The sequence below is a fragment of the Notamacropus eugenii genome, chromosome 7, assembly GCF_028372415.1.
Source record: "Notamacropus eugenii isolate mMacEug1 chromosome 7, mMacEug1.pri_v2, whole genome shotgun sequence".
Classification (NCBI taxonomy): domain Eukaryota; kingdom Metazoa; phylum Chordata; class Mammalia; order Diprotodontia; family Macropodidae; genus Notamacropus; species Notamacropus eugenii.
In genome coordinates, this window is record NC_092878.1 from 131,845,056 (window position 1) to 131,862,031 (window position 16,976).

At 37.6% G+C, this 16,976-nt stretch overlaps 1 protein-coding gene across 13 annotated transcripts in view; it reads left to right on the forward strand.

Moving 5' to 3' along the window:
- The window catches only part of PDLIM5 (PDZ and LIM domain 5), a 215,764-nt gene that overhangs the window by 74,362 nt on the left and 124,426 nt on the right, over positions 1-16,976 (forward strand). The gene's annotated exons all lie outside the window — the stretch shown is intronic.

Genomic DNA, 16,976 nt, shown 5'->3' on the forward strand with positions numbered 1-16,976 from the left:
ACATCTCCTCAAAACAAACATTACTACTAATAATGACCAGCATTCATTTAGCACGTTAAGGTTTGCAAAGATTTCATATACCTTATTTAATTTGAGGTGTTATGATTTACCCTGAAACCAAGACAGCTACTAAGTGTCTGAGGCAGAATGTGCCTTACTCCAAACTCTATTATGCCATCTCAATCCCTTTAGAAATAAGTAAGACAGAGAGCAAATTCATGTACCCTTTAGTCATTCATCCTCCGTATCACAGAATCTAAGCTTTGAAAGGAAGCCAAGCTACCATCTAATTGAACCTCTGGGTGAAAAGTCTCTTCTCCACCATATTGGACAGATGAGCATCCAGTTTTTATTGCAGAGCTTTAGTGAAGGGAAAAATGCTACCCACACAACTACTGCTATGCCTTGGAATGCTCTCCCAGGAACCAAGGAAACAGAAGTCCATAATTATTCATTCTAGCTGGTCTTGACATTTTTCTTTGGTTAATATTTTATTTTATTTACCCATATGCCACATTAAGCAGCAGTTTGCAAAAAACCTAAGCAAATTAGAAAAATAGGGCCCTACCCTGTTTAACCTACTTTTTATTTTAAAACCAAAATATACTGGATAATTTTCAGTGTGGTTAGTGGTGAGGTCTAAAAAGATGAGGCATGATATAAGAAGGCTTATTTGGAAATAGAGTATATAGACATATCTGTATATATTGTATATGCCAATATACAACACAATTACATATATGTAATATATGTATATGTGGAAATATATGTATATAATTATATGGAAATAGAGGCTTTTAAAGATCTGAAGAAAATTATTTGGAGTCAGAATCCAAAAATGTTTTGCTAGGCTAGAACATTGGGCTGAATCTAATAAGAAGAATTCGCAAAGGATGATTTTGGAGGGTGGGGGGCAGAGGTAGTTAGGGTTAAGTAACTTGCTCAGGATCACACAGCTAGTAAAAGTCTGAGGTTGAATTTGCACTCAGGTCCTCCTGACTCTAGAATTCTATCCACTAAGCCACCTACCTGCCTCAAAGGGGATATATAAAGTCCCATACTTGGGTTCAGATAATCAACTTTATTAACTACAAAAATGAGGCAGGCATTGCTAGCAATTTATCTGAAGTAAAGATTTGTGGGTTTTAGTGGATTGAAAAGGCATTAGGAATCTCTAGTGATGCGGCATAAAAGCCTGCTTAGAAAGGGATTCCTGAGCTGCCTGAAGCAAAGCTTCTCAGAATAAAGAAGAAAAGGTTCTTCTGCCCTCTGTCCCAGTCAGAGCACACCTACAGTATGGATGCTGCATGTTAGAAAGGACATTAATAAACTGGAGTGTCCAGAGAAAGACAGCCAAGAAAGTGACAAGACCTGAGTCAGCCCAAGCATAGTTTGAAGGAACCAGGAGTGTTTCATATGAATTAGTGAAAACTGGTATGGGTGGAGAGGTGGTGCAGAGGGAGTGGGATTACAAGGTCTCATATTTGTCTTAAATTATTTGAACATTTGTCATGTAGAAGAGAGGGATTAGGTTTTATTCCATTTGTTTCCATAGGATAGAATCAGGAGCAAGGGGTAGGGGTAGAACTTGCAAAGGGAGAAATTTAGGCTTCGGGTCACAAAAAAAACTCTTCTTAACAATTTTAGCCATCCCTAAGTGAAATGGTTCTGCCTCAGGCTGTAGAGAGCACTTCCATACTCCCCTTTCCCCACTGGAAATCTTCAAGAAGAGGTTGGATGACCATTGTCTTGTATACTGTAGATTCTTATGTACTAGATTTCAATTCTAAAATTCTGTGATTCTAACATTTTGTGAAATTACCTTATAGAGACAAATATAGGAGAATTTTATGCTTTTGTGGAATATTTGAGCAGCTAGAACATACCTGATATGTCAGCCAGTCAGATATTTGTCAAGTGCCTATTAGATGTGCAACTTAGAGCTCGGCTTATGAGGGTTACGACAGAATTGTAATATAGTCTGGGAGAGGAAACCGATATAAACAAGACAATTAATGAAGTATAATATGACTCTTTGTGCTACTAAATAGAAATATGATGAGAAATCTGAAAAGAGAACTTGTGGTCTGTAGTGGTCAGTGTAGACTTCATGACACCTTTGATATTTTCTTCCCTCTCTTACTGCACATCACAAAACTTAATATATTCACCCATCCTTGTCTGCCTTTCTCAATACCAAAGGATCTAGGGGCCTTCCTCCCTTCTACACTCAATTTCTCTGTTTATACCTTTGATCCAATTTCCTCCAACCTCCAGAGTTTGGCCCTTTCCTTTCTTTGCATCTTCATCGTTTTCTCCACTATAGGTATATATGCTTGCTTTGTTTGATCCTGGTTTGGTTGATAAGCAAAACCCTTTCTCCTACCTCACCTCCTACCCACACTCACTGCCATTCTGTCTCTTCCTTTCCCTGCCAACCTCTTTCTGTAGTCACTGACTTTTCATTCTCACCACCCACTCCTTACTCATGCCCTTGCAATGTGGCTTCCATTCTCACCCTTCTGCTGAAGCTACTTTCTTGAAGTTGAACAATGACCTCCTAATCAGTTGTTCCAGTGGGAGTTTTTTATGAAGACATAACTGCTGGACAAATAAAGTACTTTGAGCCACAAGGCAGAAATCTACTCTGGAACCCAGAGCTTTAGAGTGGTGAGAATTTTCCCTATCTAGTCCAATGCAGACCTAGCATCCTGTTCTCTGCTACACATGTATCTCAAGCTTTCCTTTAGCTCTGGAAACAAAAGTCAAATCAAGACTGCCATTTCTGGAAGTGAAAGAACAAACCAATACATACAACTTCCTAGTAAAGTCACTTAACCTCTGACTGCCTCAATTTACACATCTATAAAATGGGGACAGTAATAGCACCTACCTCACAGGGTTGTTGTGACAATCAAATGAAATAATATTTATAAAATGCTTAAGCATGGTACCTGGCACATAGGAAGTACTTAATACATGCCTATTCCCTGTCCTTCCTCCTATTCAGAGCAGTTACTACTTAAAAGAAGCCATATAATGCTTTCTCTTCAAAGAAATTAAGAGGAGTAAAAGTTGATGGGAGGAAAATAGTCAATATTGATTCTTACTTCATAGTAGCAATTTTTAAAGTGGTTTATACTAAGCTCTTTCTCTGGAGGTGGATAGCATTTTTCATCATGAGTCCTTTGGGATTGTCTTGGACCGTTGTATTGCTGAGAATAGCTAAGTCATTCACAGTTGTTTATCGTACAATATAGCTGTTAGGTACCGTTTCATGGTTCTGTTCACTTCTCTTTGTATCATTTCATGTAAATCTTCCCAGGTTTTCTGAAATCATCCTATTTGTCATTTCTTATAGCACAATAATATTCCATTACAATCATATATCACAACTTGTTCAGCCATTCCCCAATTGATGGGGAAATTTCCAAAATTTCCAATTTGTTGCCACCACAAAAAGAGCTGCTACAAGTATTTGTGTATATATAATTCCTTTTTGTTTTTTAACTCTTTGGAATTCAGAGCAAGTAGTGGTATTGCTGGGTCAAAGTATGCATGATTTTATAGTCCTTTGTCTAACTGATTCTATTTTATGGGTGAGTTCATTCCTTTCACATTTATAGCTATGACAACTTTACTGTTTATTTCCCTCCTTCCTAGTTTTTCCTTGTTTATCCTTCTCTCTTATCTTTTACCCTGTCCTGATAAGTGTTTTACTTTTGATCACCTCTCTACCTTTTATCAGCCCCCCCATACCTGTTCCTTTTTACTTCCCTGTAAGGCAAACTAGATATCTATATCCAACTGAATGTGTATGATATTCTGACTTTGAGCTAATAGTGATGAGTGTAAGATTCAAGCCTTCCCTGCCACTCTCCTATCTTCCATTGTAGGAATGGAATCCCACAATCCTCTCCGTTGTAATAGATTAGCTCTTCCAGACTTATTTTATGTGAGATAATTTATCCCATTCTATCTCCTCCCTCTCTCTTCTCCCAATGCATTCTTCTTTCTCACCCTTTAATTTTTTGGGGGGAGAACATATCACCCCATCATAATCATTTCACACCTGCACCCTCTGTCTATGTATACGCCTTCTAATTGCCCTTACTAGTAATAAAGTTCTTAAGACTTACAAATATTATCTTTCATTTAGAAATATAAACAGTTTGACATTATGGACTCTCTTATGTTATACCCTCCAAATAAGCAAGGAGCTTGTGTTCTTTGAAATATCTTATTTAAGCTTTATACTTCTGCAGAGGTATACCAAGTGTTTTGGTGGCATTATGTTATTAATCCCTACAGTAATTTTCATGTACACATTCTCTGTTTTACGGATAAAAATAGTGAGGCAAAGCAAGGTTGGATAATTTTGCCAGAGACATTCGCTATTATTGAAAAAGAGGTCTTTGTCCTACCCACTGTAGCTAGAACACATGGAAGGATGCCATGTTCTGGAAGGGAAGGGAATTTAGCCTTCACTTGGTCCAACCTTTCCTTTCTTTCTTTCTTTTTATGGATGAGGAAACTAAAGTCTTAGTAACTTCCCTAACATTATGCAACTAACTAGTAGAGTCAAGTGGAATAGAACGAGATTCAGTCTGAATTACTCCTCCTCCTCCAGAATTAATCATCTGCCTGATCCTTCCTCCAAGACCTTGTTACATTTAAGTCTCCTTTTCTCATGTCCCTTTCCTGCTCCATTTACTCCTTTTTCTTATCAGAAGAAAACCCTTGACCCTGATACCATCAGTGACCAGAGGCCCTTCAGTGTCCTCTCCCTTTCCATGTGACCTTGAGCAAGTTTGCTGAATGTCCCTGAGATGTTTCCTTGTCTACAAAGTAAGCCTCAAAGCTCCCTTCCCACTCTGGAAGCTGTAATCCTATGAAGTGTGTCCCCTGGACACACTCCTTTTAGCTGTGTGAGCCCAAACAAGTTCTTAACTTCTCAGGCTACTCTGTACCATCAGAAAGTTTCCCATATTCATGAAATCGTAGGTCGAAGCCCCTGCTACTGCAACCCAAATAAAGGCTAGCGTTTTCTTCAAAATGAAATAATATTCCAAAGGAAATAATATTTGTAAAGCATTTAGCATAATTTCTGGCACAGAGTAAGTATTATATACATGTTTCCCCCACCTCCTTCTTATTTGTAGATTAAAGGTTACTAGGGGATGCTTATAGTTCATTCACATGCTAAATTCGTTATGCTTTGGACATCTCTTTAATCTTAGTGGGTTTCTGTTCCCCAGTGGCTAAGTGGAAGGTCTTTAGGAAACTTTCTTTTCAAGGATGGCTCAGCTAAATGCTTTTAGTACCTTGTAGCTTTAAACTGTTCTGACGAAAGCTTTGGAAGTTTTATGTGTCATCGTTTTTTAACTAAACATGTACATAAATGGTATGGGCTTAAGCGTGTATCACTTGATTTATCACCATGTGGTATCTGCCTCAACATACATTGGTTTGATTGTGTGGGTGTTTAAATGAATCATAAGCATTACCCAGTGCCTGACACACATACCAAAAGAGAACAAATTCCCAGAAAGAATGCTGCCCGGGATCACTGTAGAATTGTTCAACTTTTGACATCTTGTCCCAAGAAGATAATCTCGTTAAGTTTTGAGGTCACTGCTCTCCTTTAGGAGCATCGTTTTCCAATCCTGTATGATATTTCTCAGACAGGAAACAGAGCTGGCTTTTGCTTATTTTATTTCTATTCAGTGGTTGGGTACTGAACAAAAGAAATAGTTCCTGTCGAGTGGGTTTGAATTTATTTGTCCTTCTTCCTGTTAACCAAGTTCAAGTAAGTCATTTCACTGAGAATCACCTCACTTTGTGATTAAGAAATTTGAGCTTTGTTTATTTAAATTTTGGAAACACATTTTAATATCAAATGTAAGGAGTCATTCTTAAAGTTTTGAAAACTAGGAACTGTTTTCACATTTTTAAAAATCAACATTTTGGGACTTTTTTTTCTCCATAGCAAAATGCCAATCACTTAATTTAGTCTAATGTCAATTTCTGCGTCCATCTTCATTGAGATTGTGAATGACAAAGTACAGCTTCCTTATTGTGTTATATTTTAGAACATTTAGTAAGTTGAAAATGTCAGTTTCCTTTTTGTCCACATTTTCCCCATTTGCCAAGTAATAGAAGTGGGATATATGGAATTCACTTGAATATCAGCATGTGTGATTCTTACCAGAGCTAAGCCTGTCTCATTGAGTTAAATAAGAACAGGAACTCCTGGGAAAACTGGGAAATACAGAAGCAATCGTAGGAAACAGAAACAACAAGGATAATCACAAATAGAGAGAAGGGAAGCAGCAGATGCCAAGAACAGGGGAAATGAGCAATTATTTTAGGTGAAAGTGATGTATCCTGCGTTGTTCTTATCCGGTTGGGTTCAGTCATGTCTGATTCTTGGTGATCCCATGGAGGCCAGGCCCTTCTATCCTCCCCTACTTCATTGACTTTATAATGCCATTTACCTTGTCTGGAAAACACTTCGACTTAGTTTTCCTTGCTTTCTTCCGAATGTAGCACCTGTGGGAGACTTTCCTCATCTAAGCTGTTTTCACCCTCTCTCTCTCTCTTAAAATTACTTTTTCTTGCTTTCATATTCACTTAGCTGTGCTTATATTAACAGGAGTAGGGAGCCTGAGGTCTCAAGGTCACTTGTTGTTTTCTAGGTCCTGAAGTTCAGCCCTTTGGCTGAATCCAAACTTCACAGAACAAATTTGTTTGGATTCAGTCAAAAGGCCACACATGAGGACCTAGAGGGTCACATGTGGCCTCGAGGCCAGCAGGTTCCCCACCCCCTGTCAAACCTGCACTAATAGTGCCATGCTATGTGAACACTTAATAAAAGTTGGTTTAATCAGTTCATTTGATTTCAATTAAGCTTGTATTTTATCCTAGAGGCAGCAGGGAACCTCAGACGATTTTTCAGCAAAGTCATGACAAGGTCGGACTTGTGTTGTAGGAAGATTATTTTGGCAGTTGTATAACAGATGAATTGGAGAGGGTAAAGACAATAATAACTTTGTTTATAGTGGAGGTTTTTTTAGTTTTGCAAAACACTTCACAAAGATTATCTCATTTTCTCCCTCACAACAACCCTGTGAGCTAGATGCTAATTATCTCCATTTTACAAATAAGGAAACTGAGACAGATAGCACTACTCAGCCAATCACTGTGTGAGCTGGAGTTAAACTCAGAATTTCCTGACTCCAGATCCAACACTCAGTCCACTGTACCACCTAGCTGCTATTACAGCTATACAAATAAGGCTTGGGCTGGGTTTACAGTGCAGGGGTGGAGAACTTGCAGCCTCGAGGCCATATGTGGCCCTCTAGGTCCTCAAGTGCAGTACTTTCACCACATCCAAACTATTCCATCAAAGAATCGCACTTGAGGGCCTAGAAGGTCACATGTGGCCTTGAGGTCACAGGTTCCCCACCCCTTGGTTTAGTGAGTGGAGCAAAGGAGCCAGAGGGAGAGATACTTTGGAGGCAAAATGATTAAAATTTGGTAACTACTTGGGTATGAAGGACAAGGGATAGTAAAGAGTTTATGATGCTCCCAAAAGTGGAAGAAATATCAATGTCCATACTTTATAGTTTTTACAAGGAGACCACACAGTAAAATTTCCTTTATCTTCTTCATCTTCCTTTTCTTTCTTTTTCCATACAGCTTTAACGGCTCCCTCTGCTCAATCAGATATCTCTTCACATTTCTAATCTGCCCAGTCTTGTATTTCTTCCTTTTAGACTAAGCCTTGTTGCTAGAAGTTTGCTTGAAGCCATCACTTTGTTTCTATATTTCACCAAGTTTCTTTTTTCCTCATCTTTTCCTCTTTTATTTTCCCTTTTTGGTTTTTTGCCAGTAATCAAGAAGTTTACTTATTTATTTCTAATTTTCAACATTTACTTCCAGAAGTTTTACATTTTCTCCCCCTCCGTGTTGCCCTCCCCAAGATGGAGTGCAATCCAATATAGGCTCTACATATACATTCTTATTAAATACATTTTCACATTAGTCATGTTGTGTAGAAGAATACCAAGTTTCTTTTGCCACATTCTGAATGGATCAGCCAGGTTTGTAGAATTGGTCTTGAAAAGGAATTCCAAAAAAGTCAGAAGAATGCTGACAGCGACCATTTGGGGCAAGACTGGTCTTTCCAATCCAAACACTCAATCCATTTAATCTATTCGCTTCTCTGTTATTGCAGCGTTGGCATCAGTGCTCCTCTCTGTTTTTCTTCCATCACTTTTCTTGACATCTTTTGCTGTTCCCCAGCCCTTCATGATCATATCACACCTTGTTTGGCCTTTACCATGTCATGAAACTGGAATTTCTCTTTTCCCTATCTTAGTCCTTCACCTCTTGGAACACCCAGAAAGTCCCATGAATGTGAATTTGCCTGCCCAAAAATGAGATACACAGATATCTTACTCTTGAATTTCTTGAGGGTGGTCACTTTTGACTGTGTTGACCCCTGTATTGGTCACTAATACTGCCTTTCGATTGCTTTCTAATCTGGAAAGATTGTGGAAATCAATAAAGATGTGGCATTGATTCATTAGCAAGACTGTTACCATGTGCCATCATCCTTGGGAATTTATTTTCAGCTCAGTCTTTTGTCCATGTAGGGAAGGACACAAGGAAACAATGTGTCTTTGGCTAGTGTTTATCTCAGTTTCTCAGAATAGCTTGGGTGCATTATCTACAGTGATGTTGACACCCTTAAAATATCCAGCGGAGATACCACAGATTTACTTAAGCTTTGGAACCTTGGATAATTTTGGAATGCCTAATTTTGGAACTACCAAGAATATATATATACAGAAGTAGATTTGAAATAATTCTTCATGTTTACATTTTTAATGGCTATTGTTATGCTTGTACTCAGAGACACTGAGGTTGTCAGTTAGGATGGGAACCTTCCTTAAAAAGACAAAGAATTAGTGATGATTTCAGAATGTTTTATTTTCAAATTATTCATCAAAGTAGCTTGAGATCAGAACTGACATAAGTCTTACTTCACAGACTTATTTGCTGTGTGACCCTGGGGTAGACCGCTACAGTTGAATTCAACCCAGCCTAATAACATAACCTCCTTCAATTTCAGTTTCTGCATCCATAAAATGAGGATAGTAGAGCCCATATTACCACCCACATAGTGTAGTTGTGAATATCCAATAAAATACTTTCTGGAAAACGTTTTTACGGATTTTCAAATATTACATAAGTGCAAGTTATTGTTTGCATGAGGATACATAAAAGAACATGGAAAATGAACTTCCTTCTTAATATGTATTACCTAGAATAAAAAATTAATATGTGGGAGATGTTGGAAAAGGGGGAGGATGAAAGAATGTCAGGAAAATATGCTGGTTAAATAAAATCCTCTAAAGAGACTGAATATAGCTTCCTGGCTTAAAATAATTTGGAAAATTAGTATAATTTCATTGGGAAAAGGAGGGGGGAATTGAAGACAAATTAATCCTTTATAGTAAACACAATTCGTTGACAAAGTTGTATTAAATGTCTGTATGGACCTGTGACTTCATTCCTGTAGGGAACTTTTAATGAGGGTTCTCCTTCTGTCATTCAGTCACCAAAGTGGTATTCCTAAAATGCAGGTCCAACTATGTTATTCCCATACCCAGTAAGTTACATTTCCTCCATCTCATCTCCAGGATTAAATACAAAAAGCTTTGTTTGACATTCAAAGCCCCCTCCTATCTTTTCAGTCTTCTTACCCACATACATTTCAATCCAGTGATACTGGCCTCCTGGCTGTTCCATGAACAAGATACTCTCTCTCTAATTGCCTAGGCATTTTCCCTGGTTATTCAGCATGTCTGGAATGCTTTTCTTTCTCATTTCTACCTATTGGCTTCCCTGACTTCCATTAAGTCTCAACTAAAATCCTATTTTTTACAGGAAGCTAATCCCAATGCCTCTTAATTCTAGTGTCTTGCCACTGTTAATTTTTTCCTAATAATTCTGTATATAACTTGCTTTCCACATATATATGTCTGTGGCCATATTGTCTCCCCCATTAGACTGTAAGCTCCTTGAGAGTAAAGACTGTGTTTTGCCTCTTTTTGTATCTTTAGTGCTTAGCACAGTGCCTGGCAATTTAGTAGGTACTTAATAAACATTTATTGATTATTGATTGATTACCAATATAGACCAGCACCTGCCCTGAAACAGTCTTAGAGATTTGCCTGAGCTATAGAGATGTTAATTGCCTAGAGTCATACAGCTACTATTTGTCAGAGGTAGGTCCCTGAACCTAGGTCTTCCTGACTTAAGGGCAGTTCTCTATCCACTAGGCTACCTTACTTTTCTTCTATGTGGCTTTCCATGGAAATGGCTATCCAATTTGTGTAAAACTACCACTTGAGTCCTGAAAAAGTTGAGCTGTATCAAAAGTATGTTTTCAAGAAAATGTTTTTGCAATAAAAATGACCTTTTGTGATTTTACAGAAATTTAATATTTTAGGTTAGATTAATTGAAAATTGACCTGTTTGCTAAACCATATCCTTTTGCTAAAGGTTTTTTTTTTTTTTTAGGGATAAGGACTTGATCATTAATGAAGGGAATTTCCGCAGGAAGAAACTCCCTTTCATTTATCTTTTTTCCTGGGAACAAGATTAGTCCTTACAGTCCAAACATTCAGAGATCAGTTTCAGTTTCACTGTGGTTTGTTTATAAATGGCTCTCTCACTTTTCCTTACGTCACTTTCTATCAGTTCATAGAAATTTTCTCATATTTTCTTACATTGCACACATTTCTCAATACTGTTACGTTATACTCATAAAAAATATTCCCTAGGAATAAAAGGTAGCTTTATTTCCAGTTCCTTTGCTACCACAAAAAAAAAAAAGAGCTATGACTGTTCTGGTATTAGTATCCAGATAGAGTTATGTGGCATTACATAGAACACTGTGGAGTCAGAAGTCCTTTAGTTCAAATTCAGTCTTAGATACTTAGTAGTTATGAGAACCCAGGCAAGTCACTTCACATCTGTTTGTTTTAGTTTCCTCATCTGGAAAAGGAAATGTTAACACCGACCTCCCAGGATTGTTGAGAGGATCAAATAACATCATATTTCTAAAAGGCTCTGCCAACCTTGAAAGGCTCTGGAAATGCTAGAAATCATCACCATCAGTAGTAGTAGATGACTGGATTATACTGTCTTCTTATCTTTGTCTCAGAGTCCCTTTCTTCCTTCAGAATGAAACCCAAGCACACCTTGTACATGAAGCCCTTTCCAATCAGCTAGTGCTCTTTCTCCCTACTTTGTATGTATTTTACATTTATTCCGTATATATTCACATATATGCAGATTGTCTTCCCCATTAAAATGTAAGCTTCTCAAGTGTAGGGATTGTCTCATTTCTTTGTATTTTTTATTCCCAAATGCCTAGCACATAGTAGGAGTATTTGTTGATTTATTGAGATATACTGAACTTTTCTTTCTTTTGACATTCTTAGGATACCTTTCCTATAGTGGGATTGTAGGATAAAAGAGTATAAATTTTTCTCGGATAATTTCAATTTTTTCCCCAAATGGTTATACCAATTCATAGCTTCTCCAATCATGTGCCAGTCTTTACCAGATCCCTCCCAACATGGATTCTTTCCTTCTTTGGAAATAAGTGGTCCCAACACTGATTTTTTTTTTTTAATCTTGTAATCTTTGCCATTTGCTAAGTGTGAGGTGGAACCTTAGAGGTGTTTTATTTGAATTTTCCTGATTAAGTGATATGGATTATTTTTACAGATAAGGTTTACAATTTTTTTTTTTTGAAAACTAGATATCTTGACCAAATTTTGCCTATCAGGAAATGATTCCTAGTATGTTAATTCCCTATATATGTTGGATGCCAGATTTGTATCAGATATTTGATGCAAAAAATTTCCCCCAGTCATCTGTTTCTCTTTAGCCTCATAGATTGGCCTCATGTCAAAACTTAACATTTTATGTAATCAAAATTTTCTCGTTTGTTTTTTGTGATCTCTTTTCTCTTTTGTTTGAAGAATCTTCTCCATAGTCATAGTTTTAAAAGTATGAAATCTCCTTCCATTCTCTAATTGTTTAAATTATGTGACCTTTTATATTTAAATTTCATATTCATTTGGTGCTTCTTGTAGAAATCAGGTTTATAGCATAGGTCAGCTCCTGTAGAACACAGTGCCGGTTCCCACTCCAAAACATTCCTCAAGACAGAATCTGAGGTACCTTAGCTTTCTTGGGGTCTTCATGCTAGGCTAACTGGCTGCACCATCCTGCCTACAAATCCTGACTCCAAGGTTGTTGTGGTTTGAACTCCTGGTCTTGGGAGGATGACCTAGGAAATGCTGAGGGCTCCATGTTAGGCACAATGGGCATAGTCAGAAGACCTCTCAAAGGTGTATCCATGTTTGGAAAACTGGGCATGTCCAGAGAAGACCTGGTTACACATTCCCCCCTTTTGGAATTTTGCCATTCCTAGCAAATAGGTAGGTTTGCATCTATTTTATCTGTTTATGCATGCATGTATTCATTCATTCATTCATTCATGTATTTATTTATTTATAGCACAATCCTGGTCTCAAATTCGGAACAGTTCTCTATGGTCTCTGAGGAGGCATGAACAATGTCTTTTCATTTGCTTCCCCAGTGCCATACACTGAAGTCTCAGAACAGTCAATGTTACATTATCATAAGCAATCCTACCCGTACAGATAAAAGTCACCATTATTTTCAAATACAAAGTTTTTCAGATCCACAGAGTAAGGGCAATACACATAGTTCCCCAAATAAGCCAATAAAAGAAGTGTTTTATAAATTTATAAATTTGTGTGTGTGTGTGTGTGTGTATGTGTATACACTTCCTTAGACTTATAAGACCTCTCTCAATCAACTAGCAAAAGACAGAGCAAAGACAAAGAACACTGGCTTCTGTCTCAAGCAGAAACCTGGTCCCCACTGAGCTTTCCTTGTTCCATGGAGCTCTCCCCACAGCCATTTGGGCCCAGGGGTTAGCTTGGTATTGCCTCTTTCTCAAATGAGGCAACTCCTGGGTAGAAAGTCTTCCCTTGATTACCTCAGGGCATGTAAGCCATCCAAAGGGAATCTGCTTCCAAAATGTCCCTCTTTATAGTGGCACACTAATATTATTTAGCATAGACAATTCCCATAGAGGTCCAGGCATTTTCCTCTGAGAATCTGAGGCACCTTCACTTTCTTGAGGTCTTCATGCTAGGCTTACTGGCTGCACCACCCTACCTACAAATCCTGACTCCACAAAATTCGCCCCTGGATCCTTACAGCTGCTAAGATAAACCAAGTGGAATTTAAAAGCACCCATCAGGACACAAAGGAAAATGGCTCAGTTAGAGAAGTAGCAAAGGATGTGAGCTTCCTTTGGGTTTAAGATATCAGCATTCTTACTCCATGAAGTTGTGAGACATTTTGCTTTCACAGAAGGCAAGCTTCCTTTAAATGCAAAAGAGCAGAATGAGCATTTCTTCTAGACAACAATCTCGTGATTCCAAATTTCTCGCAGCAACCTTAATATCAGTACTTATACAGGACTCAGTAATGCAAACATATCAGTGACATAACCTTATTTAGAATTCAGTAATTCAAAAAGTATCAGTTGAGCAGTGTAAGCCAACAGAACTGACTTGTGAGGGAACACTCCCTAGAAATAAAAATTACACATTTACTCCCCACAAATCCAACCCTCCCCCCCAAAAAATCCTCTAGGATCTGCCAATCTAGGGTATCTAGGATCCACAAGTCCTGGGCAGAGAAGCTTTCCCTTCCAAGGCTCTCAGGTACCCTTAAGGGGATTGGGGCAGAGGGCAGTGGTAGATGATGGTGCAGAAGGTGTTGCATTCCCCTACACTCCAGCTTCATTTAACCAGCTTTTACACAGAAATATGTACATCAAAAGGTATAGCCACAAACATACACACTTGTTCCCCTCCCCCATCCCCCATGGGAGGCACAGTCCTCCCCCTGATCTGCAATTTCCTCTCTCTGTGGGGAAGGGAAGGTGATTGGGTTCATAGCTTAGCTTGGTTCCTATATGGCACAGTTCTTGTTTCAAGTACCCAGTCCCAAGCACTCTGGCTTCTCAAGGCTGGAGTCTCCATACTAGGCTGGCTGGTTGCGCCAACCTGCAACTCCTGCAATCCTGGCTCCAAGGTAGCCATGGCTCAAACTCCCAGGTCCCATGAGCATCTTCTCTGGCACCAGAAACTGAGGAAGACCAACAGCACAAAATAGAAACAAACATCCCCAGGCCCATTTCTAGAAGCCGGGTTAAAGAGGGAAGGAAAGATGGAGAAGTAAAGACTTTTCAGTGCACTGATTCAGTTCATGGTATCCTCACGGGTGATGAACTGGGATCTTCACTCTGTAGACTCAACCAGTAAAAGAGCAGCAGTCTGCTAGTTTTAAAGACACAAGCAACCAATCAAAGGAGGCTACCCCCATCCATGTGGTAGAGGAAACAGGCCTCCAATGGTAGACCACCTGGGCATGCCTAGCTATGTCCTGGTTACTTGTATTATGTAAAAAAAAAATTAATAAACTGCTCTCTCATTTCCAGTGCAGTTATTGTGGAATAAGGAACTCTTCACCTGAGTAGTTCGTGTTCTTGTGTTTATCAAATACAGGAATACTACATTAGATTGCTGCTACTATTCCATTTGAAAAAATCATTACCAAATATTTTGATGATTGATGCTTTTTGATATAGTTTGGCATCAAGTAATGCTTGGATCTTTACATTCCTAATCTTTTTCATTATTTCTCTTTAGTTTCTAGACCTTTTCTTCCTTCAAGTGAATTTTTTCAATTATTTTATCTAATTCTATTTAAAAGACTACCTCGTTACTTTGATCGTTACGGGTTTGGGTTTTTTTAATTATTATATTGGCATGGCCCCGTTCTTTTTTTATTTTTATTGCCTTTTGGCTGTGATTTGCAACTTTAAAATTTGCTTAGTAATTTTTTCGTTTAAAAAATCTGTTAAAATATAATTTCTTTAGCAAAGTGTCCTGTTACCATACTTTCTTCTGTAGCAAGTCCAGATGCAAGCTATAGGGTTCCCAGTGAAACAAAGAAAAACAAACAAACAAAAAAACCATTCTGTGTCTTCGTATCTAAAAATATATGTACCTTGTTTGTAGCATCTGTGCTATTTAAATATACTTACGATCAATGATGAAAGGCAGAATTTTGCATTTTAAACTTTCCTGTTGCTACAATAGAGGCTTATTAATAGTAGGGTTTATATCCTTAAATTTTTTATGCCTTTATTTTCGATCATTCATTTCTGGGTTATCACCTTCCTCTCAAAAAAAAAAATTAACCCTTTCTTGTTAGAAAAAAGACTTCAGATAAAAAATAAATGTTTTTTTCTGACGTAGTAATAGTTTCAGTTTTCAATATATACTATTTCAGTTACTGTCTGACTGTATGTATTTTTTTAATGATAATGTATTTTTTTAATTATAACAGTTCTTACATTTTAAATTTTAGGCATACTTTTTAGGCAACTTTAAAACTATATTTTAAATGTCCTTTATAAACTGGTTTCCCTCCTGGGGAATAATTACTGAGTCATCTTTTTAATAGTTTCAAACTATATACTAAGAGCACATCAAGTTTTATTTAACAACCTCTTAACATACATTGTAATAGCCAAACTAGCTTACTAATTACACATACTTTGTGTAACCCTGGGTGGTAATATTTGTTTAAAATGCATATAGAAGTAATAAAGGCTTTTGAGTCTATAAAATTATTTGACTTTAAATTAATATGGAAAGTTGATAGTATATAAGTATATAAAAATGACATATATTTTAAAAACCCTCATATTTCCTATATGTTAGGAAAAATAGATTGCACAAATTTTGAAATTTTCTTACGAATATATATCTAATATGTATCTGTTAACTAAATGACTTATTTAGCTTTATGTGTAGAGGAATGAGTTGAGAGGCCCTTGGATGGTGAGGGCTTTTTAATTATGTGACTTGAAGGGAGACAGAGTAGATATCTTTGACTTTTTCTCCCTCTGCCCTTCTCCAAGGGAGACTTTCATTCCTATAGGGAGGGAAAGCAGGAAGCTGGGGTCACAGCTACTCCTCTTTCCTCAAAGAAAGGGGATTACCTGGCTAGAAGTGTTTCTATTTGTTCACTTAAATATTGTTGGTCTAGCCCCTGGTCTAGAGCCTTGAGAAGTCAAGTGACTTGCCCAGGGTCACCCAGGCAATAGTGATTGGAAGTGGAACTTGAAATTCAGTCTTGACTTCCAGATGTGTTCTTTATCTGCTATAACAACATATATATTTCTTATTATCCTAAGACATATGCTAATTAAATGTCAAATTAACTGTATTTGCTAAGGAGAATCAATCATGCAGACCTGGATTCAAAACTTGCCTTTAAACCTACTAGTTTTTTACCTTAGGCAAGACATATAACCTCCTAAGCCTCTGGGCAATTCTGGAAGCATATAAATATGGAAGGCAGGCTGAAGGCAGTTCCTACTCTAATTAAATCATGGGACTTTGATGTGTTGACATTCACATACACGATCTTAATATCTCCACCTCTAGTTCTCTTTCAAGTTAGACTTTCCTATGCATGCTCTCAAAGGAATAGTTGGGATTATTATGCATAATATGAGAATGAAAGGCTCGGAGGAAATTGAGATACGTAGATTTTAAAGAATTCATGATGACAGATCAGGAAGAGATATGAGACGTCCCTGCCCTTTTGATTGTCACTTAAGCAGAACATTTTTGTCAGCTGCCAAAATAGCTGTATTCAAGGAATCCAGTTTTCAGTAATTAATACTGACTCATTACTTAATTTGTTAATGTCTCAAATTTCTCCATTGACTTTACATGTAACCTGTAGTAATTCTTGTGAAACAAAGATCT